Here is a 25,672-nt window from a genome sequence, read left to right as displayed (position 1 = left end):
AATCTGAGGTGCATGAAAGTTAAATAATAAGTGCCTTCGGACATAGCGTGCGGTATTCGAATAATTGAAAATTTCGGACATCACTACACCGAATTTTTCAAAGCGGAAACTGTTGAATGTGATAAACAACGTCGATGGTTGCTAACCAATCGCTCCGCGCACTTCTGTTCTACAAACTGTGAAAACTAGATGTAGATGTAGATGTAGATGTAGAAACCTATTTTAACTCACCTTTTTCCTACCAGCCAAATTTTTCTAGCTACGTTTTTCCGTGCGACGAAGAAGACAATGTCGACTAATCGTTTTAATTTCCGTCATTCATAAATGAAAATAACTCACGCAAGGCATTGTCGTTATTCTACAGCCAGAAAAACTGCCTGACCTGCAGAAATTTTGTAGAATAACATTTGTCATGCCGTCCTACACAAATACATGCGCGTTAGCTTCATAAACATTGTTGTGATTTTTACTTCGGACGATGAAAAATTTTGATGGACGGATTTTAAAACGGAACGACGAATTTTTGAAATAAAGTTAGTTGCGTAATTTCAATAATATGCTTTAATAGTCGCTTTTCAGTGATTTGAAAGTTCACGGATCGGAAGGTAAGTGTGTTTTAGTCAATCCAGCACAAGAACTTTTGGAGTATTCATTAAATCCACCCAACAAATGATGAAAATTAGAATGGCTTTACTTATTACGACGGGAATTAGAAAAAGACCCTAGCTCTTCATTATAGCACACAACAAAATACTGTCTGTCTCTGTGCTCTAGACGCATACAAGCACACACACACACACACACACACACACACACACACACACACACACACACACACACACACGCACACACACACACACACATACATACACACGCACCCACGCACACACACACACACACACACACACACATACACACATACACACACACGCACCCACGCACACGCACACGCACACACACACACACACACACACACACACACACACACACACACACACACACACACACACACACACACACACACACACACACACACACACACATACACAAGCAATGCTCAATTCGTCGAACCTTATCGATTGGTATATGTGACTCGACCCTCCGGACCTCGAATCAACTTCGTGTTTTTCGACTAATTTCTAAACCATTGTTATAGTATAACAAAGGTAAAAAGATCTCATAGCAAGGATGATGATTTTTGGAACCACCCTAACTCAGAAAGGGAATCCCTAAGCACCAAATAAAAAAGTTATGTCATAAATTTTCAAAAAACAAACCAACATGCAAAATTTGAGCAAAATCGGAGCATTTGAATTTTTGGTTGATCAATTGAGGGTTAACAATGAATACATAATACATCAATACATAATACATTACTGGGCTTGCAATACATTTTGGATTTAACTTACGTTCTACTTTAAACATTTAATAAAAATCTTACGTACTTTAAATTATTTTTAAACACATCAATGGGCAGAGAAAAGTCAAAATGCACATAATACTTATTGAACACGTCACACATTACCCTTATGGGTTCGTTTTTGCCGCAATCAGTGTGCTGATATTGCAGTCTTAAAAAATCCCATGACCTAAAGTTTCGCCGTCAATTTCGCCTATCAGCAGCGTTGACACAAAAACTGCTCTACATAAATCTCTTCTTTTAGCCAAGGTATTCATGTCAAGCAAGCGGCACCGCTCAACATATGGAGGTAACTCCAGTGGGTTTCTCCAAGGTAGATTTATTAACGCGTAACGCAGGAACCTTGCTTGAATAGCTTCGATCTTGTTTGACCAAATAGCTGTGTATGGGCTTCAAGTGGCAGCTAAGGCTTCTAATACGGAACAAACGAGGGAGTAGTATAATGCTCGTAAATATTATGGATTAGTGAATTCTTTGGCGAGTCTAATAATAAACCCCAAATTTCTATTTGCCTTTGAGACGACATGGGAATAGTGATTCCTGAAGGACATTTGATCATCCAGAAGAACACCTAGATCTTTGACTACCGTGAATCTACTGAGTTCTCCAGATATAAAATAATTCCAGCGAATTGGGTTCTTTTTCCGTGAGCAAGAGATCACAGAGCACTTGGACACACTCAGGGTAAGCAAATTTCGAGCACACCAATCGCCAATGTCGTCCAGATGTCACTGAAGTTCGATGCAATCAGCTGTCGAGCGTACAATAAGATAAAGCTTTGGATCGTCAGCATTACCACAATAGATCAAAATAATGGTCGCAGTGGTCAAATCTTCCGGAAAAAAAATCATCAGCATAAATTAAATATCGCCTGATGGAATTATCTTACAGACGTCGTTGAAAAATAATAATAAAAAGAAATGGTCCCAGATTACTTCCTTGTGGTACGCCCGACAAGTGAAGCATTGTGATTCATGACCGCCTATTTTTACAGATAAGGTGCGGCCAATTGAGTATGATTTCAGCCATTCAATTATGTTGGAAGAGGCGCCAAGACGCTCGATTTTCGCCAATAGGATGAGGTGGTCTACGCGATCAAATGCTGCTTTTATATCTGTATACACGGCATCTACTTGAGCTCCGCATTCCATAGTATTAATGCAGTACGAAGTAAACTGTGCTGAATTTATCGTAGTTGATCTGGCTGGATCCATGTTGGTCTGTTGAGATGCATGCTTTAGCTTCTCGAAATAGCACTCCACCAGTTAAATTTCAAACAGCTTTGAGCCCACCCATGAAGACGTAATTCCTCAATAATTTGCTACGTTTTGTTTATCGCCTTTTTTTAAAATTGGAAACATAACCGATTTTTCCAGCGCGTTGGGAATATCGCCTGCGACAGTGACTGTTTAAATAGTAATTTCAACGGGTGCTATAGGGCTTTCGCACATTTTTTTAACACTGTTGACGGAATTCCATCAGGCCCTGCTGAAGTTGAAGACTTCAATTTCTTCAGTGCAGCAAAGATATCTTCGTCTGAGAAGCGGATGTTTCTAAGGTTTAGCACATTGTTCGGAACGTCATGCATAGCATTTTCGACCAGAGTCGGATTAGCTGAAGCAGTTGCAAATACACTCGAAAAGTGTTTAGCAAAAAGATTGCAAGTCTCACTCGGTTTGCTGGAAGTTTCGTATGCTAGAAACATGCTGCAAGGAAGCCCGTTCTCTTTACGCTTCTCGTTTTCAAAAGACCTGAAGCCTTTGGGGGTTTGTTTCAAATCTGATTGAGTACGTAATGCGTGTTTAGAATAGAGAAATCGATTGTACCTTCTGTAGTTATTGCTGGAAAAAGCGAACTCCCGCTTTGTCAGGCGATCACGCCGATTTGTGTAATTGCGAAGTACAGCAGCTCTCAGCCGCTTTAATTGCCGTAAGCGACTGTTCGACCAGGGCGGTTTCGGTCGACGGCAGGGGGGGAGGAACAAATGTTGTGAGTTGCTGAATTAGGTGTTCGAGAAAATGTCTACTGCTGCGTTAACATCAGTTGTGTTGTCTAATAGATTATTCCAGCCAATGAGGGAAAGTGTTTCTTGGAGCCCAGAGAAATCCGTTTTTGAAAAGGTTAACTCCTTTACCTCAAACACATCTTCATACAGTACTTGATGAGGACATGTAAGGAATACTGAAAGCGGTGGATGCTGTGTGTCGATATCGACAAGCGGAACGTAGGCTTCCAAACAACTGCATTGCGATGAAGCTTCTGCATTTACAAACACAAGATCGAGTATTCGATACCGGTAATTTTTAACTGTAGACATGTTCAACAAAGACATGCCATCCAGCAGCGTAGTACTAGACCGTGTGAAGGTAGATTCGACGGGATCGGGAACGGCATGACCACAGCGTGTGCTGTTCCAAACTAGCCCAGGTTGATTATAGTCCCCAAACATGGACTGCGTTGGGATTTAAGGAATTAGCATCAGTGAGCGAAGAGTCGACATGTTTCTGAATGTTTCTGAAATCTACCCAAACCCTGCAGCAGCAAAAAAACTACTCCATTTAACTCGTAGTGAACTACGCACAATCACGGGACTCCCAACAGGATACAGCCCGCTCTTTATCATTTAAAGAATATCGGCAAGGTATCATCCGACACCTGCCGCTTTTGTAACTCTGAACCTGAAAGTTCAGCGCATCTGCTCTGCAATTGCGGGGCTCTTGCTCAAGACACAACTTCTTCGGAAGTTTCCTTCTTACTCCATATCAGGTATGGAGCCTAAATCCCAAAATGGTCATTGCCTTTATAAACCATGTAGTACCGAATTGGGGCATAGGATTACAACTATCCCGCTCAACTCCATCAATGGGTATGAGCGCTCCGTAAACTGTGTACAGCAAACGGGGCCTGCCACAAAAGACGATCATTAAACTGTCGCAGTGGCCTTTTAACCCAATGCCCTTCTGGCATACAAAAAAAAATAATTAGAAAACTTTTAATAATAATAAAATAAAAACTTGAAAGTAAGTTTATATGCATCACAGTTATGAGCATATGCATGTAATATTAAAATCCCGGTGAAATGAAATGGTCGAAAAAACATGCCGAAAAAATAGTCTAGTGACAATTAGGGCACAGGAGGGTATTTTTAGCCCACTTTTGAGTGCAGTCTATTTTCCTTTTCTTTCGCTAAATAAATATTTAACCGATATACAACTTTTATATGTTATTTGTATGTCATATATTTATATATTACTAGCTGACCCAACAAACTTCGTATTGCCACAAATTATACTGTGTTGTACATAAATCGTGAATCTCGGATGACCTTTGTCACAATCTTGAGTTTTGCAAGTTTCTGGGGAGTTCATGGGTGTTTTAATATACAAATTTTCCTCACAGTAAAGTAGAAAACAACTCCCCCCATTGCTTAGCCTGATAAAATAAAGCGGATAGCATTTAAATATTCGCCATCATTGCAAACCATTTCGCCGAATACCATTTTGCGGAACATCAATTCTTGGTTGATCATAACGCGGAAAATATTGTTTCGCAGAATACCATTTCGCGAAAAACCTTACGCGGGATGTACCATTTCACGGAAAATCTTTTCGTAGAAACTACCATTTCGCAGGGGTGACCCAACTGAAGGAAAGTAATAGAGGTCAGTAGATCTAGGAAAATAAATAAACCTAGACAGAGGTGATCTCTACGGGGGACTGTCTCTGCGCAGTGGCCGGCGAATCCGACGGCAGGTCGCCGGCAATACTCGCGGCCTGTGGCCGTCTCGCGCTGAATTATCTAATGTTACTATTGACAGTTTTTGGTGGTCTTATTGATTAGTGTTTTATGAAAAAGTCTAAAATTTCTCGATTAGTTCGATTAGTTTTTGAGTTACGCAAAAATTTTTGTTTTATTTGTATGATAGTCCTTATCCCTCTACCACAGGGGTGAGGGGTCTCAAACCATCATTAAGAAAAATCCTGCCTCCAAAACCCCCCACATGCCAAATTTGGTTCCATTTGCTTGATTAGTTCTCGAGTTATGAGGAAATTTGTATTTCATTTGTATGGGAGCCCCCCTCTCCTAGAAAGGTAAGAGGTCCTAATTCATCATAGAAAAAATTCATGCCTCCAAAAACACCCACATGCCAAATATGGTTCCATTTGATTAATTAATTCTAGAGTTATGAGGAAATTCGTATTTCATTTGTATAGGAGCCCTTCCTCCTAAAGTGGGGAGGGGTCTCAATTCACAATAGAAAAAATTCTTGTCTCCAAAAACACCCATATGTAAAATTTTGTTCCATTTGCTTGATTAATTCTCGAGTTATGCAGAAATTTGTGTTTCATTTGTATGGGAGCCTCCCCTCTTAGTGGGAGGAGGGGTCTCTAACCGTCATAGGAACCTTCCCTGGCCCCAGAAACCCCTATATGGAAATTTTCACGCTGATCGGTTCAGTAGTTTTCGAATCTATAAGGAACATTCGGGCAAACAGACAGAAAGTCATTTTTATAGGTATAGAAGATTTATATGGGAACACCCCCTCTTTGTGGGGGGAGGGATCTCTAACCATCATAAGAACCTTCTCTGGCACCAAAAACCCCTACATGCAAATTTTCTCTCCGATCGGTTCAATAGTTTTCGATTCTAAAAGGAACATAGGGACAGACAGACAGAAATCCTCTTTTATAGGTATAGATTTATATAACTATTTTCTCAAAAATGTAAGTAATCTGCTGTTTTTATTAAAAGAACATCAAAACCATCTGTTCTTCCACTAGAACAAGGCTTAGGCTGAAGAAATAGAAGCAATCGCTTAATAGGCTGAAAATACCCTCCCGTATACCCAATAACATCGCCAATCGAGAACATTGCTCTCTCAGCGAAAGTTTAAGCACTGCAGTGATGAATATCGTCGTTTGAATGCTGTTTTGTACAAATTGTATGTGTTGCGTGTGCAAACCGATCTCCGCAGAAAAGTTAACAGCTTTTGGAATTTTGTCAATTCAAAGAGGAAATGTTCATCCATCCCTCAACATGCCGTCTTTGACGGAAATGAATCTGAAACTGTTGCTGAGCCTTGTGAGCTGTTTGCAAACTTCTTCAAATCAGTCTTCGCCGAGAAAACAGCTCCTGATTTGGACACAGATATAGCCGCTGCACATGTTCCGGCCGACTTAGTTGGCTATTGGCTTGAGTTTAAGAATTTGACATTACTACCGACATGGTGATTTCTGCTGCCAAGAAATTGAAGCATTCTATCATTTATGTTCCCAGAATATAAAACTGGCGACCATCAAAACGTAAGGAACTATTGTGGAATTACCAGCCTTTCGACTGCGTCAAAATTGTTTGAGATATTCGTGAGTAGAGTGATGTTGTGCCACACAAAGAATTATATTTCCACGGCTCAGCATGGTTTCATGCCTGATCGTTCCGTATGCACGAACTTGATGGAATTTACTTCGTCCTGCATTTTGCAAATGGAGAACAAGAAGCAAGTAGACGTAATTTACACGGAAAGCAGCTTTTGATCGAATTGACCATGTAATATTATTGCGCAAGCTTTCCCGGCTAGGTGCATCTCAACAGATGGTACAATGGTTAAGCTCGTATTTGCACGGTAGAATACTGCGTGTGAAACTTGGTTCCTGTATTTATTCGCAATTCACGAACATCTCTGAAGTTCCGCAAGGTAGTAATATGTGGCCGCTGCTTTTTTCGCTGTTTTTCAACGACGTCACTTTCCTGTTGGGGGTTGATTGCAGACTTGTATATGCTGATGACCTGAAATTGTTTCAGGCGGTTGAAAAAATTGATGATTGTCGCCGCCTACAAACTTTACCGGACGTTTTTACTGTTTGGTGTAAACAAAACTGGTTCACTATGCGAGGTGATGAGCTTTTACCGCCAAAAAATCCGATTCTTTTGATGATGGACTTGATTAGCGCAGAGTCGAACGTGTTACGGACCACGGCATTTTACTTGATACTAAGTTAACGTTTCACGCACATCGCGAGTCAATTATTTCTAAAGCAACGCGTCAACTCGGATTTATTTCAAAAATCGGACGGGACTTCAAGGATCCGCACTGCCTTAAATCGCTATATTGCGCCCTTGTTCGACTGCTGCTTGAGAACTTCAGCTTAGTATTGTGTCCACAGCAACCGTCTTGGAACTTGCGCATCGAGAGAGTACAGAGAAGATTTATCCGAATAGCTTTGCGACATCTACCGTGGCGTAATCCTGTGGATCTTCCACCGTACATGGATCGTTACCGCCTACTTGACCTCGAATCTCTGTAGTATCGACGTAAAATCCAGCAGGCGATGTTTGAGTCTAAAAAGCCATGAATGGTGAAATCGATTCCCCACAACTTTTATCGTTAATGGATTTCCGCGCTTCACAACGTAATTTAAGATCGACCAGTTTACTGCTGGTACCATTTCATTGTACTGCTTTTGGATGTAACGAACCTGTAACTACCTGCGTCAGGACGTTTTCGAGAGTAGAACTGTTCGAATTTGGACAGCCATCGCATAAGCTTGTGCAGAGAATACGAAGTAGCAATCTTTTATAGCAATTAATATTCATGTAGACCATTATAGTCAGATGAATTAACAAAATAAATAAATACCTAAATAAATAAACATAGATTTTTTAACATAATGTCATTGGACGATCTACTGCAAATGATGAAATTAATCGTTGTCTAAAGTTAGTTTAAAAAAAAGTTTTCACGATCAGCACAATATATGTACCTCAACAACAATATATAAGTTGTTTCTATGACTATTCTTTAATCTCTGGCAAATGGCATTCCAACTAATAAATGCAGTCACTAGCACAAATCACTCTCTCGAGCGAATAGGATACATAATTGCCGTTTCCATAGTAATATGCTCACCTACAAGCTTGCCATATCAGCATCAGTTGTAGTACGTAACAAAATTGTAGCAGCGGCTGCAATTTTCTCGCTGATGCCAGTTTCTGCTTATTATTTCCACCACGCCAAACACGAGCCGTACGGCGAGCATTCTATAAAGGTAAAAGTTGGGAATCGAATTTCTATTGAGATATCTTCAATTGACACTTGACTTCTACTATATGTTTACGTGGGTACGTAAGCTATAGCAAATGCTAATTACCAATTAGTTCTCAACCATTGCATTGGAGCATAAAAACCTGTTTTGTTCCGAAGATGAATGGTTCATGTTTTCTGCTCAGTAAACCATAAATTGCTAATTAGTATTCATATTATTCGTTTGATAGAATTCAATAGTTACTCCAACATCATGTCACACACATTCCCGTTCAAACGGACATATATACTCAAATAGAACAAAGTTTATTCGATGCACACCACAATGTGCATAACGCTGGGGCATCTTATGAGGATACGGATTTATATTAAATATATTACACCTATGGCCAGGTCACCACTAAGCTTGGCGAGAGTTCATTAGAGAAAACCGTGTGCAAAAGACTGGCACCGTTTCCTATCGAGCTGAGTGAATAATTTCTCCCCCTGGAAGCGGAAGCTCGTAGTACATAAATAAACGAATAATTATATAATCATGATACACGTTAATCAATCACACTCGGATGATTGATTTTAAGCGTTTTATCTTTATACATGCCATACTTTTGGAATGTTCAACTGTTAATGTTATCTAATTTTTAGTTACAGATAGCATGTAAATTCCGTAATAAATCCGATAGGTAGGCATACAGGGAATCGGTCAGGGTAACTTGCAACGACGGGTAACTTGCAACAGCTTTGCATTTTTTAATAGCTTAAACGCATTTGCTTTTTTATGTTTTCATTTAACTATTTGCGATAGTAGTTTTACACTCGACTTAAAAAAGTGGACGTGCAAAGTGGTATGTAGCTTGGTAATACAAATGCATATTTTTAATTTAGTACCTGTATACAAAATTGTATCATATGAGCTAACAAATAGGTAGTTGCATTAAAAAACTACAAGGTATACAGCCCTAAGGGTTGTAAGAAAGGGTGACGTAGGACTATATCAGATCATTAGATCAAAGATGTTGTTTATAAGAATCTGTGAACGCTATTGTTTGAGTGAATGTTTCAAAGAGAAGAGTGAAATATTCAGATTCAACTCTTCATTGAATGCAATGGTGGTTTTGAAAATACGTGGACGGGGGTTCATAAGTACAACGCCTGCAACCTTTGAGACATAGATTTCATTTAAAAATCACTTGTGTGTATCACAAAGGTTGAAATAGTAATGAATGACCAGCCCACAGATTATTGTAATAAATATGATTATGCTAGGCTGACCAGACGTCCCGGATTATGCGGGACTGTCCCGGATTTGGATGACTTATCCCGGATTACTGAGCGTCCCGGAAAGTGTCACGCATTGATTAATTTTTTAATCGAAATCGTTTCTAAGGATGAAACATACGAAATTATGTTACATTGCATGAAAAAACCTACTACTGACACCACTCGTCAGCTGGTGCACCAGCTGGTCAGCTGGTTCTCTTCATCTGCAGCTTTCGCTTTATTACAATTTGGTGCACTCAGCTCTTTTGAGATGAACAGAAGTCCATTGTCCATTGTAGCTTACGTACTTACTTAGGTGGCTTGCCATCCTAAGACAAAACCTGTTGTCCATTGTAGCATTCATGCTGAAACTGCGGCAGGTTATCATGGGACTGAAAGGCAAAATCCGCCAGGTGAGTCACCTTCCCCTGTGTATCTCCGAATTCTTAACCATCACAAAACACTGGTTTTCACAAGGATGCCAATGAAGCAGATCCCTTGCAAAGTCATGAGCTTTTACCACGAACCCATCCCCAAAACCAATCTCGAATCTGCTACAAACCTTACTGCAAGCCAGAGCATGAAGAATTTAACCCCTGGGTTTGATATTTTTTTGAAACGATGATTCTACAATTGATGAAGGGACGGTAAGGGAAAGTAATGAAGAAGGATTTTTTAGGGAATGAAGGGGAAAGAGTGGAAAGGAAGGGGGGGGGTAATAGGTAGCTATGCTTAACAAGTTGTTATTGTGACTCCTATCTTTTGTCCAATACTGGAAAGTGCATGGGTCGAACCAAGCTATAATCAGAGATTATAACCGGATTTGAACCCACACCACCTGCCAGGGCGTGTGGCACGCTGGTACTCGTGTACCTTTGAACCATAGAGGCGCTGGACAAAAGAAGACTGCACAACCCCCCTTATTAACCATATCGACTGGGTTGGGCTATTTTTAGACACAAATTGTGCCTCTTCCTCCACCTACTGTAGAAAACACCGACCGAGAAGTTTTAATCTAACGTGTTTTTACTTTCAGGACGACGACTGGGTTTGGCTGAACTCGGTCTTCTCTAAAGCTTATTCATCATCGAGTCAGACACATGCATCGTCACTACCCGACCGCACAGCCCACGAGACCGCATTCTAGCCTTTGTTTATTGTTTGAGGCTTCTGTGGGCTCCCCACTTGCTCGGTAACACTTGTAGCCATTCCGAGACGAATACGCCATACAGTACAGCGGTGAGTATTCAGTTTTTTCGCCAAAGCACAATCCGTGATACTGAGATCAGTCTTGACTTCTAAAATGACCCTCAACCGCAGTTGACGATCAAGAGTTCAACTCCAACGTCTGGCCTGCGCCTTGCGGACAGTCCTGAGAGTTTCCTTGCACCCCTCAATTACTCACACCAGCACACCACAGCTCTTTTAGGATAATTCGTCAGTCCTGCCAGCTCCCGAGCCGACGCTGGTGGATTCTGCAGGTGACCGCACACAATTACTTCCATTTCTCCTCATGCATGATGGATGATCGAACGTGGTTTCGACCTTTAAACTGTGAAAAAAATATACCGAGCAGAACTGTTACAAATAATACAACGCTAACAGGAGCTAGCATCCACAGCCACTAGGAGCGCCGCTATCGCCAAAATGAAGTGCCAAATTTCTAAATCCCATCTTTACTACCGAACCGATTTAGCAAATAAGCCTTTCAATATGTCCCTCATTCAACAAAAAAAAATCTGGTCACTTTAGATTATGCGTAGACATGTGACATGTTTCAATAACCTTACTTTAACTCGCTTGTGGCCATTAAAAGGGCCATTGGTTACAAATAACATCAAAGCCAAAGCACGTTCATCGCAAATATGACGTGCCATTCGAATGTCCTTCTCTTTTGATATGAATGGCAACATGTACGTAAGTTAGCGGCGTCAATTCACTGTCTCTTGCTCCGAGAATGTTTTACTAATTTAATTTCACAGTTTACACAGCTTAATGTCTGTTTTATTTGTATGATAGTCCTTATCCTCCCACCACAGGAGTAAGGGATCTCAAACCGTCATAAATTAAATTCATGTCTCCAAAAAACCCCATACGCAAAATTTGGTTCCACTTTCTTGATTAGTTCTCGAGTTATGAGGAAATTTGAATTTCATTTGTATTGGAGTCTCCCCCTCTTAGAAGGGGAAGGGGAAAATTACCCCCTCCATAAAATAGCATTGTATTGCAATTGCGTTTTATCTATCCAAAGACATATAAATTTTTAAATTGTTCAGTTTCGTTCAGTAGTTCAGTAGTTATTAGCATTTGAAATCTTTCATTCAAACATTACACTTCTATTTTCGTTTTCACAAAGTGCTACCCAGTCCCAATATAGTAAACAAAAACGTAGTCCTACGTTTAAAAAGGCAAAGCCTTGGGCCTAAACGTCTTTCTAAGGCTTGACTCTTCTTCATCGACAGACTTCACAGCCGGGAGCCGGCTATTAGAGTACAGGACAGTTACGGGGCTAGTGCAACAATCCTTCTGGCTCTATAGCAGCAGCGCGCCTAGCCGATGTTCGAACATACGACGACTGGCTCAAGGCCAGCATCGTATTTCGAAACCAACTTAGCGGTACTATTTACCATTCCAACATTCATGTTTGTTTATGTTTTGAACTTGGGGAAAAATAACTAATTCGTTATTTCCATGCTTGATCTAGTTTTTTATTCTGCTGACCACGTTGTATCCGTTGACGAGTGCGTTGCACCATTACTTTCTGTTGACTCTCATCACCCCCCATTGTTGATTTCGTTACCCGCTTTAAATGACCACTTCGAGATTCATACACCTTCAGAAAATGAACGACGAAAATTAAACTACCGCAAAATAGATTTTGGCCTGCTCTCTGAACATTTACTTAACTATGACTGGGAGAATCTTCTTGAAATGAGCGAAGTGGATGACATGGCCAATTTATTCTGTAACGCTATTAACCGGTGGCTTCAATCAAATTTGCCTTTTGTTAAGCAACGTTCCACACCGCCCTGGAGTACTAATCGTTTACGAGCCTTAAAACGTTCGCGCAATACTTGTTTACGTAAATACCGACGCCGTAAATCCGCAGAATTAAAACGAGAATATAAACGTACCAGTGACGAGTATCGTCAGCTCAACGCCTTCCTGTATAAGTCATATGTTCTCCGAGTGCAAACTAACCTGCGAAGAAACCCGAAAGATTTTTGGAGTTTTGTAAACTCGAAACGCAAATGCAATTCTATTCCCGCCAACGTATATCTTGATGGCTCAGAATCGTGCTCCACTACAGACTCCTGCGAAATGTTTGCATCCTTCTCCTCTTCGGTATTTGCAAATGAGTTCGCCTCCGACGCAGAAGCTGGTTTGGCTGCAATGAATGTTCTCGAAGGACTCGTCGACCTTGACACTTTCGAAATTACTCCAGTGATGATTGTTGAAGCAGCTCGTAGATTGAAGCGATCATATTCCCCCGGACCCGATGGAATCCCAGCCGCTATTTTTTGTCGCTGCGCATTTGAGTTATCCGTACCACTTTGTTGTATTTTCAACAAGTCTTTTGCACAAGGAAAATTTCCTAGTATTTGGAAACGATCCTTTATGTTTCCCGTTCATAAGAGTGGCGATCGTCGGAATGTTAGGAACTACAGAGGAATTACCAGCTTGTCTGCAGCTTCCAAACTTTTTGAAATTATTGTGGCCACTGCCATGCTTAACCATACCAAATATTATATATCAGCCCACCAGCACGGATTCATGCCTGGCCGATCGGTTTCCACCAATCTACTCGACTTCACCTCCTTCTGCATCACGCAACTTGAAGAAAAAGCACAAGTCGACGCAGTTTACACGGACATAAAAGCTGCATTCGACCGGATCGATCATTGCATCCTTCTGCGGAAATTGCATCGTTTGGGAGCCTCAGAGCAGCTATTGGCTTGGCTTGAATCATATTTACGCGATAGAGTCTTGCAAGTCAAGTTAGAATCTACTGTTTCATCTGTGTTTACAAATAAGTCTGGTGTTCCTCAAGGAAGCAATATGGGGCCCTTGCTGTTCATATTGTTTTTTAACGATGTAGTTATGGTACTAGAAACTGGATGCGCACTTATCTACGCTGACGATCTTAAACTGTTTCTTACCGTGCGCTCCATCGACGACTGCCGTCGGCTCCAAAAATTGTTAGATGGCTTCATGAATTGGTGTAAGATCAACTACTTGATAGTGAGCACAGCAAAATGTGACGTTATAACGTTTCATCGCACTCAAAGCTCTATCATCTTTGACTACAATATAAATGGAAATACTCTCCGGAAGGTAGAGCAAGTTAGCGACCTCGGCATCTTACTCGACTCCAAACTTATGTTTAACGCTCACCGTTCTGATATTATTTCCAAAGCATCCCGACAGCTAGGATTTATCTCCAAAATCGGAAGAGATTTTAAGGACCCTCACTGCTTGAAATCTTTATACTGTGCACTAGTTCGTCCTTTGCTTGAAAACGCCTGCGTGATTTGGCAACCACATCAGCTCACCTGGATTCTAAGAATCGAACGCATCCAAAGACGATTTATCCGTATTGCCCTTAGAGAGTTGCCTTGGAGAGACCCAGAGAATCTCCCTCCTTATCGTGAACGTTGTCTTCTGCTCAGTTTGGACACACTAGAACGGCGCAGAAAAGTTCAGCAGGCAACGTTTGTAGCAAAAATTTTGAACAACGACATTGATTCGCCGACGCTGCTTTCAAAAGTGAATTTCTGAGCATCTCAAAGATCTCTGCGAACTACGGCCTTATTGCACATGGAATTTCACCGAACCACGTTTGGGTACCACGAACCAGTGACGTCATGCATCCGGATGTTCACTCGGGTTGAAGAACTGCACGAATTTGGAGAGCCTACTCGAATTTTTGTTCAAAAATTGTCAAGAACTGATGCTTTGTAAGAGTTTGTGTGACCTTCATTAAGACATTGTCAGATGAATGTATCAAATAAAATAAATAAATAAAAAATGTGATAACGTGCAGCACTTGTAAAATGAACAATTTTGCCAAGTAACCTGCATGTACGAAGTGTTGCAGTTTTGCATTTACTCATAATGTTGTTTTCTTTTTTGATATCTCCAGAAAATTTAAAATTGTGAAAAAATATACGTACCTTCAGAAAGCAATTCGGTATTTTCACCAGATATCTTTGAAAAAGGGATAGATAAAATTTGAAGAAAAACCATGTGTCCAATATCGTTTTAATGCTGCCTACAAACCCAAAACAAGATCTATTCTGCAGGGCGAGTGACGTGACAAACCAAATTATATTACGTTGCCGGGAGGCATCTACTTAGGGGTTATGCAAACTTTCTCGTCTCAGTGCAAGTCAAGAGATGAGCTAAGCACCTACCTGCGTGGTAGATTACTTGGTGTAAAGCTTGGTTCTTTTATATCCTGTCAATTTACGAACGTATCTGGAGTTCCACAAGGCAGCAATATGGGGCCGCTGCGTTTGCCGCTGTTTTCAACGATGTCACCTTCCAGTTGGCTACCGGAATGTGTTCGAAGTTTGAATCAAAACCGAATTGTACCTTTTTAGTGTTTTTCAAAGTAAAACTATATATCGGGGTCAGTCCCGGCGTAGTGGTTAGCATTCACGCCTCTCACGCCGAGGACCCGGGTTCAAATCCCAACCCCGCAGAAGTCACGAATGACATAAGCTGTTAAAGTGACTATAATCTAACAAAAAAAAAAAGTAAAACTATATTTTATCATTGGCGGAAATAGGGGGAGCTATGGGGGGGGCTAAGCCCTCCCTAAGAGAGATTTAGCCCCCCCCCCTAGCAAATGGACCTTGCCGACCGTGGGCTTTAGTCCCCAATGCACTTTATCGCCATTTTGAACATTTTCCCAAGAAAATAAATCAATTGTCCATTTAAACCTGTTAAACCTATCCTGTTAAACCATTTGAGAGGGTAAAATAACAAACAATTCGAGCATTTTTCTTTGAACAAAGTTTCAGCATAGCTTAAGTGTTCGAAGTTTGAATCAGAACGGTATTTCAATTTCTTCCGTAAAGCAGAATTTCGTTTTGAAAATCAGGATATTTCCAGGTACATCAGGGCGTGTGTCACCCTGCCAAATGGATAACTATAACTATCTGGGGTTTGAAATAGACGGTAAAGACGGACACCGCAAGCCGTTAGCCGATGTAATTTTGTGTGCGAAGAATAGCCTGTAAATCGTTAAAAACCATATTTGGGTGAATTTTCAAATGTTCAGTAAAAAGTTATTGAAGTTTGAAAAGATAATAACCAAGTCGGGAGAGACGAACACAAAGATTTAGAATTCTTTTGCCTATCTCAGCGATTTAATAATGCAGATACCTACATATTATACATTTAAAAATAACCGGAAGTATTTCCCGAACCGATTCTTTCCTAAATAAATGATGAAATATCTTAATCTTTCTCAATACTGATTGTTCGGATACTTCACTCTTCATTACCCCTCTAGCCAACATAAACGTCATCTGCGATGTTGGGCAGTGTTGCCGTATATGCGGTATCGTAACACCCCCGCCCGTAACATCTGGCATTTCCGGATTTACCGATTCTCTAATACCGCTATATTAACTTTACCACCACCTTACTTCTGCCTATCTGACACGTCTAACCAACCTTTTTACGATTTCTGTACTTCGAAGAAACCGTCGTTATTGCCGGTAATACCCGGGATCTCTGCTGCAGTTGGTGTTCACATTCTCCTTTATCCCATTGTAGAACTGCCGTGGATTAACATCTTCTTGAATTTGCTTCCACAGTTCGACCTTTATTTCGTTCACAATTTTGTTTACTGAGCCACGTATGAGCTTTTTCGGCACCTTTAGTTCACTAAACTCACGTACCAACAGAGACTCAGTCGGAATAATCATTGACTTCGAACTATCTCGGTTTTGTTGATGTCGCCTCTCATCGATTTGTCGCTTCAGGCTGTCCAGCATCACTTCAGCAGCGAACAAAGAAAACTTCTTCATAAATTCATCTTTATCGGGGCCCTTATCTTTTTCGCCGTTTTCCTCAGCCTTTTCAGCTAAAGCTTGTTTGATAATGACCTGGCCCTTTCGAAGGATATTACTGATAGGTGTGGTGACACAGGCAATAACGCTACCGGATGCCAGTCGACTGCGGCCTAGCACACCCTGTTGGTTGGATATTCCAGGGCTTAGATTTCTTGGAGCAGTCCGCTGACTTGAAGAGTTAGAATTATCAAGATTACCAGCAGTCCTATTAGTTTCTAGGTTTGAAATTTCCAGAGTATTCGTTCCATAAACAGTCCACCCGAGCTTGCATCGAACTGCGATCGGTTCTACGGCTGTACCCGCCTTTGCTTCCAATGGCGCAAACGAGTGGATGTTGTTTAATCCGATCAGTAATTCTGGTTGACCATTGTACGACTCTATTGGTAACCCTCGCAAGTGGTCGTATTTCGCGGTAAGATTCTCTCTGTCCAACTTCTGGCGAGGCAACATAAGCTTACCAACGGTCCGGACATCTCGCAACAGTAGCTTATTTGTACCATCACCGACACCAGATGCCCACAAATTCATCCGTTGCGAATCTTTTTCCTCGCGCTTGACATTGGCTGTCCACTTGAGGGTCAGGCCTTCTTGAACGCCAACCACACCTAACCGATCTGCCAATTTCTTCTCCACCAACGTTACCGAAGCACCCTCATCCAGGAATGCAAGCACTGTTATCGTCTTTTCGCCACAGTGCAGCTGTACGGGAACTATTCTGAATATCACGGCCGAATCATTGCGAATATGCGCGCTCATCCCTACCGCACTTTCAACGGGGTGCATTAGCGGATTGTGACGCTCTGTACAATAGCCAATGTTGCAGCTTATTCGGAACTTACACTGACCGCCATGCTCGTTTAGGCATACAATGCATAGTTTCTCCCGGTTAACCATCCTCAAACGTTCGCTATACCGCATTCTACCAAAACGATCACAGTGACGCAGGCGGTGTCCTGTACTCTGGCATACTTTGCAAGGTTTTAGCTCCCTTTGCTCGCTTGAAATATCACCCGAACTGCAAGCTTCACTGTGGCTAAGCAACACACCTCTCCCTTCCGACGTTTCCCTTCTGGGCTATGGAACACCTTCGGACTGATAGCGTGTATCTTGCACGTCGACGTTCGCATCGCAGGCATCGTCGACTATCTCCATTAGGAAATCCGTAAGCGTTCGTAGTGTTGGTTCTCCGCCGGCATTTCTCCTTTGGTAGTGTACCCACTCCCGTTTCTCGCGGTCCGGAATCTTTGCCACAAGTTGCCTAATTAGCAATGGATTAACGAGGTGGTGTCGAAGTCCCGCAGCTTCCAAATGCTCATAAAGCTGCTCCACCGTGTTCCCAAACGGTATGAAACTCTTCAAGTTGTCAGTTTTTGGTGGTTCTAGCTCGTTGACTTGGTCCAAGAACTCTTGAAGCAGTTGCTCCGGACGCCCATAATGCCGCCGTAGCTTTTCGATGACTCTTGGAACCGACTCGGGGAGAAGCAGCTGACCAGCCACCAGTTCCAATGCTCTACCTTCCAAACACTCCTGCAGCCGAACCAGATTTTCGTGATTCATGTAGCCACATGCATCGTTCGATGCTTTGTAGGAAGCATAAAACAATGGCCACTGCCTTGGTTGACCCGAAAATTTCGGAAGCTTGGTCGTTAAACCGCTTCTCGCCACTAGCTGTGCTCGTGTAGGCCCGACTTGTTGACCCAGGCTGTTTCGGCTGACAACACCCACGTTCGTACAATTTTGTGGTGTATTGTTGCCAGTGAACGGATTGGTGTGCTGGCTGCACTCCGAATCCTCATCAAACTCATCGTCATCGAACTCCCCTACTGCGTCCTTGTCTCTAGCCAACTTATTGGCGTTCGCCTGATCCTGCTTCAGCGTTTCACCTCTACCTTCCCTTGGAGAGACCCTTTTTGGTTGTTTGGCGACCACCATCGGGTTTTTGATGACAGAAAGCTCCTTCAATTCTCTGTCGAGCTCGGCCACCTGTTGCTCGAATGACCGCTGACTTGCTTTCATTCGCTCGATCTGCATCCTCTTCTTCTGCAGAATCTCTTCTTGCAGAGCTCTCCTTTCTTCTTCTTCTTCGTCCCGCAATCTGATCTCCATTTCCAACTTTTTTCTCTCAAAGTCGCGCTGCATTCTTCTTTCCATTTGCTGCAGCTGCATTTCCGCCTCCAGCTCTTTGTCCTGTCGCTTTCGCTTCTCCTCCAGCTCCTTCATCCTCTGTTCGATGTCGGAGGTGCCCTTGCGTACGGTGGCACTGGGTTTGTCAGACTCTACGGCGGTCTTTTTTCCACGAGTCTGCCTTTGGGCATCTTTTTGCTGCTTCTGGTACTCCTGCTGACAAGCTTTACTTTGGCAGTACCACTTTTCCGGAAACGAATCTTCCGCGACTCCTACACATCGGGAATGGAACCATTTCGCACAACTGTCACAGTCAATCATTTACTCGTCACACGTCGACGGGCCGCAAATCTCGCACGGGGTCATAGTTAAGTCCAGAAACTCGCTCTCCGATGGAGCTCTAGGAGCGGAAGGTGCATCACGGGGTACATCCGACATCTCTTATGACCGGTTTTAGTCACTTCTTTTTGAGAATGTTCGGATACGAACCAATTTTCTGTAGCAACCGATTATTTTTCGGTAATGCTCAAACTGTAATGTATTTTTGCGTTAGATTAAATACAGAAAATGTATACATTCGACTTACAAGAAGTGGTTTCACTGTTTATCGTTTACACCTTCTTCCTATCCTACGCCGATCGCAGTATACCTATTAATATCTAATTTCGTTTATTTTATTTTGCCTTAATATTTACTACAACTTACGGTTTGGTAAGTGCGTTTTGCTTAGGGTCAACTTGGGGTGCGCTACCCTACTTTACTTTCGCGGTTGTAAATACGGATTGAATCTGGTAAGTATACAATATTACACATTTTGTTTTAGGCTACTTACAACGGATTTACGGTTGGTTACGGTAATTATTCTGTACAGGTAAGTATCCCGGGCTACTGGTGGATTTCAACAGTTGCTGTATCACTTCAATCACTTTCTTCTACCACTTATCAGGCGCTATTTTGCTAACCCTGTACTATTACGCACGTTAAATGGTAACTGATTGAAATGATTTGCCTCGAAACACTTTCTATTTAGCTTTTCAGAACACTTTGCGATGGAGTTTTTATTTATCTTCACTCTTCATTACCCCTCTAGCCAACATAAACGTCATCTGCGATGTTGGGCAGTGTTGCCGTATATGCGGTATCGTAACACTGATCATTTAACCAGGCGTAACACCTCTTTGCGAGTGTCCGTCTTTTCCATATCAAGTTTCCGTCTTTCCCACCCATGCACAATAGTCGAAAAATTGCGATTTTTGGCCAAAATTATTTTTTAGTTTCAAATTGAATCTAGATTATATTTGTAACAAAAGAAATGATTTAAACATATAAGAACTCATATTTAGGGTGATTTGGGGAAAAATGATCAAATGTTACCGATATAAATATTTGCTTGACAAAAAAAAATTTTCTTTCTCGCGGGGATTCTCCCATTTTGTCATTGAAACTCTCTTCAGGTACTAAATAAATTTAGTAACAAAGATAAACAAATTTGTTGAAAGAGTACTTAAAATTTCAAAGACTTGCTAAAAATATGACAATTTTAAAATTATTTTTTTTCGGAAAACGTCAAATTATAGCAAACTTTCAATTCATGTTTTGATACAACATACTTCGAGCTTTCAGACGCACTGTTAGAAACTGCGGCGACAAGAGGCGACAAGAGTTGTTTTTTTGATTAAAGTTTGTGAAAATTTCATTTTTATTATAAGTAGCGTATGGCGCACCACATTGAGTTTAAATTTGTTTTCATTTCATTTTTTAATAGGCTAAAATATCAGTTTTAAAATAATATATAACAATAATATTTACATCCGCGATAACTATTTAATTTTTTGACTTTTTCAAAATGACTCATTTTTCAAACTTTTGAAATGGGCAACTTTGACGGCTTATTTCTACATGACATTTTTTTTCTTTCAAAATTTTATTCACGAATCATAAAAATATAGACAATTTACTACAAAACCGCGTTTAAGCATGTGCTAAAATGTGAAATTTGACATTCGGCAATTTTGGCCGCTACTTTATATGGAGCCCTTCTTATGTGCCATGCGCAGAAACTCTTTTTTATACGCAATGTGTATGGTATTAAAAAACTACAAGGTATGCAGCCCTAAGGGTTGTACAAAAGGGTGAAGTTTATAAGATGTTTATAAGAATCTGAGAGTGCCATTGTTTAAGTGAATAAATATTCACTTAAACAATGACACTCTCAGATTCTTATAAACAGTTCTTATAAGAGAACAGCGAAATATTCAGATTCAATTCTGCATTGAATGCAATGGTGGTTTTGAAAATACGTGGACGGGGATTCATAAACACAACGCCTGCAACCATTGAGACATAGAGGTTTCTATTAAACATCATTTGTGTGCATCATAAAGGTTAAAATAGTAATGAATGACCAGCCCACAGATTATTGTATTAAATATGATTATGCGTAGCTTGACAAATACACAATTACATTCACAAATAACATTAAATCCAAAGCACGTTCTGAGGAAATTTGTGTTTCATTTATATAGGAGCCCCCCCCCCCCCCCCTGTTAAAAGACGGATGGGTCTTAGTACACCATAGAAAAAACTCTTGCCATATAAAACTCCCATATGCCAAATTTGGTTCCATTTGCTTGATGAGGTCATAGAGGAAATTTGTATTTCATTTGTATAGGAGCCCCCCCCCCCTCTTACGCCCTCCATAAAATTGCTCTCTTACCCCCTCCATAAAATTGCTGGTTCTTTTAACTATCCAACGACATCCAAATTGTCCACTTTCATTCAGCAGTTTAGTAGTTCTTACCATTTGAAATCTTTCATTCAAACGTTACACTTCTATTTTCGTTTTCACAAAAGTGCTACCCAGTCCCAGTATAGTAAACAAAGACGTTCAAAAGAACAAATTTTGGAAGAAATTTACTAGCAAATATTGTAGCTATATTAGACAGAAAGTTAAACTTTCAGTTTGTATGACAATTGCGATCAATACAGTTATATTTGAGTAGATATTGAGTCTTAACCTTAAGGTGTCCGTCTTTACCGCCTTTCCCCTATATTCAAGAAAAACAAAAAAATCGGAAAAGTGAAACTTCATATTCAGGGTCCTTTGTAAACTGCAACTTCTATTTTCGAAGCTTTCTAAAATTTACTTCTGCCCATATTCCTAGTAGTTTAAAAGTGCCAACCGCTATATAAGTTTTGGCTACTTGCCCATGGACTTAAAACGAAGCTTTAGCGATCAATGTCTTTATACACAGAAAACGAACGTTGGAATTATTTTTATCGATTTATACTTAGACGATATTATGATTGCGGGTTCAACATTAAAGGCCTTTGAACGCTTGAAGAGTTTACTTTCACGTGAATTCGAGATGACGGATATTGGAGAAATTAAGAGCTTTCTCGGGATATCGATCGATTACGAAAGTGAACCGGGAGTCCTACGAATGGATCGGATCAAGATGTTTTGACAGTTTAACATGCAAGATTGCAAGCCCTATTTGACGCCGATGGAAAATAGGCTGAAGCTGATGAAAGGCGAGGGGTCAACCAAACATTTTTTTTTAATAGTAGCTTGTTCAACCATTATACAGCTAATTACTAAGTAACAAGCGTTCGCAAGCTGTTATTCAACAAAAATGTTTGTTGGTGAGAAGCGCACTAAACAACCCTATCGTGACTGCACGCGTCCTTACAACACGACCAGATCTGGAGCCAGTGTGAACTTCTTCAGTCAGTAGCAAAGTTGTCGGACAATCACTGGACACACTTGAAACGGACTCTGCGTTACTTGAAAGTTTCTGAGTCTTGTGTACCGACGAAATGAAAGGAAAGTTTTAGAGGTGTACACGGATGCCGACTGGGCCAACAATGCTATCGATAGGCGATCGGTTAGTGGCAGCATGTTTGAAGTGTAGGGGAACTGTGGGTAAAATGAACAGGGGGGGTAAAATGAACAGGCAGCCAAATTCCCAGTAAACCGATTAAAATCTGTTCAAGATCCATAGTTTTCTTCTCCTAGAAGTATTCCAAGCTGTTTGAGACAATATGTGGTGATCATAACCTTTCCAATGTGAAAAAAATTGAAAAACTAAAAACTATTTGCAGAAATCTGACGCCGATGGTAATTTCCACTATTAGTAAATAAGCTATTTTGGCGAAACAAATTAAATTTCGACTATTGGTATCATTTAGTGTTGTTTCCAAAGTGTCATATTCCAAATATTTTTATCAACTATTTGTTTACACTCAACCCCCGCTAATATGAAAAACACCACGTTCAGATTAGGTGAATTCATTTTTAATCTGAATATTTGGTAACTCTATTCATTTTCACATACGCACAAGGTGCGCACCCTATGAACTAGTTGTTTTGGTTTGACGAAAACAAACGTTTCGAAATCATTTCGAATATGCGCGAATTCTACACATCTGGATTGTAGAAGAGGAAATTGGCTCGACAGTTTCAACTAATATGGTCTATTTTAGGTGCTGAAGAGAGGTAAGTTGCATATGAGCTGTATTGCCAAAGCTTTAACGCATTAACTTTTTTTGCTTTTTTCAATTTACCCGGTCAACTTAACCGCCAATTGTGTGTGACGCTTGAGCAATTTTTAATGTGAATGCATTCATACCAGCGGGGTACAGATTAAAAATGTTCAGATTAAATAAGGTCATTCCAGCGGGGGTACATGGTAGTTTGGAGGGCTGGAGCACTGCTGGATAATACGCTTTTAAAACATTTAACTTCAATTTATGCATATCGCGTTCGTCTAACAAATAGTAAACAAACCACGAGTGGATGTCAAATGAGTGAATTGCGTTCATTCCGGTCACGAATGAACCGGAATGAACACAATTCACCCATTTGACATCCACTCGTGTTCACATCCCTGGCACGAACGTCATTCTCATACATTTTTCTTGAAGCCGTTTGAGCCAGGCTTGCTGGCTCGATTTTGACAGCATCTGTAAGAATTACGCAATCATAGGGTTTTATGGTTCAGAAAATATGTTGCATGTAGGATGTAGATAATGAACGATGTTCGTTTTTTTGTGTTATTGGCAACATAAGATAGGAAAAATTCTGACTTTTGATAGTCTTATTTTTTACGATAAACAAAAAAAGGGAAACAACACGCTGCTTTCGTCATACTGCGCAGCATTAAATACATGCGTTGTCTCGTTTAAATTTTGTTTCAAAATTTGTTGTCTACCTCTATTACCACCGCTATCGGAGGCGGCTTCAGCTGATAACTGTCGTGACTCGTGACAGGGATCTGCTCGTGGTTTGTTTACTATTTGTTAGGTGAACGCGATATGCAAAAATTGGAGAGGTAGTTTTAAAAGCGTATTATCCAGCAGTGTCGCCCTCCAAACTACTCGGAATGGCAGTTTTTGTGCTTTTCTGGCTGCCGTTAAGGCCTTTAAGCAATATTCAGTTTCAACATGTTAACCCACGTTCTAAGTCCATGTAAACAAACCACTGATAGACGTCAAAGAAGTGAGGGTATGCTCACCTTACACTTTATAAGGTTTTGCAAGGTGACGTCACGAATGAACCGGAATGAACGCAATTCACCCATTTGACTTAAAGGCCCCCATACACGTACGCATATGTTGGGTTGGAAATGAACAGAATGTTAAGGCCCCCATACACGTACGTACATGTTGGCCGAAAATGTTGGTGAATTCATGTTCGTCCAACACGCTCGCTTGTGTGTGAGTGCCACGAACCAAGCTGACAGAAGAAAATGTTTGGCTCGGCGCTCGGTCGGAATGAACCTCCAACATTTTGTTCATTTCCAACCCAACATATGCGTACGTGTATGGGGGCCTTTAGAGGTTCATTCCGACCGAGCGCCGAGCCGAACATTTTCTTCTGCCAGTTTGGTTCGTGGCACTCACACACAAGCGAGCGTGTTGGACGAACATGAATCACCAACATTTCCTGCCAACATGTACGTACGTGTATGGGCCTTTGACATCCACTCGTGGTTTGTTTACTATTTGTTAGGCGAACGCGATATGCATAAATTGGAGTTAAACGTTTTAAAAGCGTATTATCCAGTGGTGTCGCCCTCCAAACTACTCAGAATGGCAGTTTTTGTGCTTTTCTGACTTGCCGTTAAGGCCTTAAGCAATATTCAGTTTCAACTTGTTAATCCATGTTCCAAGTCCATGTAAATAAACCACTGATAGACGTCAAAGAAATGAGGTTATGCTCGCCCGTGCAAAACCTTATATTATAGGACTTTAGTGACTTTAGTGTTGGTAGGTGCAAAAGAAGATGTCCAAACCTTTTCGTACTTACAGGAAATCCCATTATGAATTATCGAAATACAAGTAAAGGGCAAAACACAACCGAAAATATTACTCTCTCTCTCTTTTCCCGCATAAACTCATTAAATTGCTAACGAAATGGTAGTAAAAATAAAAGCTAAACTACTTCTCTCCTTCCTTTCCTTACAAAAAACACACAAAAAGAGCTGAAGCACCGTCATCGCTGTGATTATGTTTACATCAACATAGACTCTGCGTCATCACGGATACCCTACCCTACACACTCTACAACTTGAGGGAAACTACCTACCCAACCGCGGACCTACCAAAATGGAATATTTCGCGGGTTGAAATATTTCACAAACGAACTAATTTGACAGCGCTAATCTTTGATGTGGCGGACACTAAAACTAAAATCCGGAACTTACCTACCAAAATGATTTTCTCACAGAAAGAGTACAAATA

The 25,672-nt window shown here is 40.9% G+C and overlaps 1 protein-coding gene across 1 annotated transcript in view; it reads right to left on the bottom strand.

Annotated features, from left to right (window-relative positions):
• The window catches only part of LOC128737077 (uncharacterized), a 42,394-nt gene extending 17,002 nt beyond the window's left edge, over positions 1–25,392 (bottom strand). Inside the window, exon 1 of the mRNA XM_053831635.1 lies at positions 25,239–25,392. The gene's annotated coding sequence lies outside the window, so the exon portion shown is untranslated. The remainder of the gene's footprint in view (positions 1–25,238) is intronic.
• Positions 25,393–25,672: the final 280 nt, after the last annotated feature.

The sequence above is a fragment of the Sabethes cyaneus genome, chromosome 2, assembly GCF_943734655.1.
Source record: "Sabethes cyaneus chromosome 2, idSabCyanKW18_F2, whole genome shotgun sequence".
Classification (NCBI taxonomy): domain Eukaryota; kingdom Metazoa; phylum Arthropoda; class Insecta; order Diptera; family Culicidae; genus Sabethes; species Sabethes cyaneus.
Note: the sequence above shows the minus strand (reverse complement) of the source record. Positions and strands in the feature narration are given on the sequence as shown.